The sequence below is a fragment of the Brienomyrus brachyistius genome, unplaced genomic scaffold (genome assembly GCF_023856365.1).
Source record: "Brienomyrus brachyistius isolate T26 unplaced genomic scaffold, BBRACH_0.4 scaffold42, whole genome shotgun sequence".
Classification (NCBI taxonomy): Eukaryota; Metazoa; Chordata; class Actinopteri; order Osteoglossiformes; family Mormyridae; genus Brienomyrus; species Brienomyrus brachyistius.
The window spans coordinates 824,497-825,667 of NW_026042317.1; the positions used below are offsets into that span (position 1 = coordinate 824,497).

The 1,171-nt window shown below is 44.4% G+C and overlaps 1 long non-coding RNA gene across 2 annotated transcripts; it reads right to left on the bottom strand.

Annotated features, from left to right (window-relative positions):
- Positions 1-202: 202 nt before the first annotated feature.
- LOC125722805 (uncharacterized) lies at positions 203-887 on the bottom strand. Of its 2 annotated transcripts, none has more exons than XR_007386615.1 (3): positions 793-887; positions 603-666; positions 203-282 (listed from the first exon to the last, which is right to left on the bottom strand). It is a non-coding gene; the product is annotated as an uncharacterized LOC125722805 (long non-coding RNA). The 2 variants fall into 2 exon arrangements; XR_007386614.1 differs by having other exon boundaries at positions 203-314.
- Between the last annotated feature and the right edge of the window lie 284 nt (positions 888-1,171).

The window sequence follows — 1,171 nt, forward strand, 5'->3', positions numbered from 1 at the left end:
AGATAGAGGGAGAGAAAAGAGAAAAAAAACACAGATAATCTGCTTTAATACCTGCTGATGAGAGAAAACAACAACCAACATCTGTACGAATCACAATGAACAGAAGCAACAGCAGAACAAGACAGTGTGTGTCTGTGACAACCTGTGTGTACACCTGTATGTGTCTGTGAGAACCTGTGTGTACTCCTGTGTGTGTCTGTGAGAACCTGTTTGTACACCTGTGTGTGTCTGTGAGAACCTGTTTGTACACCTGTGTGTGTCTGTGAGAACCTGTGTGTACACCTGTATGTGTCTGTGAGAACCTGTTTGTACACCTGTATGTGTCTGTGAGAACCTGTTTGTACACCTGTATGTGTCTGTGAGAACCTGTGTGTACACCTGTGTGTGTCTGTGAGAACCTGTTTGTACACCTGTATGTGTCTGTGAGAACCTGCTTGTACACCTGTGTGTGTCTGTGAGAACCTGTTTGTACACCTGTATGTATCTGTGAGAACCTGTTTGTACACCTGTATGTGTCTGTGAGAACCTGTGTGTACACCTGTGTGTGTCTGTGAGAACCTGTTTGTACACCTGTATGTGTCTGTGAGAACATGTTTGTACACCTGTATGTGTCTGTGAGAACCTGTTTGTACACCTGTGTGTGTCTGTGAGAACCTGTTTGTACACCTGTATGTATCTGTGAGAACCTGTTTGTACACCTGTGTGTCTGTGAGAACCTGTTTGTACACCTGTATGTGTCTGTGAGAACCTGTTTGTACACCTGTATGTGTCTGTGAGAACCTGTGTGTACACCTGTGTGTGTCTGTGAGAACCTGTTTGTACACCTGTATGTGTCTGTGAGAACCTGCTTGTACACCTGTGTGTGTCTGTGAGAACCTGTTTGTACACCTGTATGTATCTGTGAGAACCTGTTTGTACACCTGTATGTGTCTGTGAGAACCTGTGTGTACACCTGTGTGTGTCTGTGAGAACCTGTTTGTACACCTGTATGTGTCTGTGAGAACATGTTTGTACACCTGTATGTGTCTGTGAGAACCTGTTTGTACACCTGTGTGTGTCTGTGAGAACCTGTTTGTACACCTGTATGTATCTGTGAGAACCTGTTTGTACACCTGTGTGTCTGTGAGAACCTGTTTGTACACCTGTATGTGTCTGTGAGAACCTGTTTGTA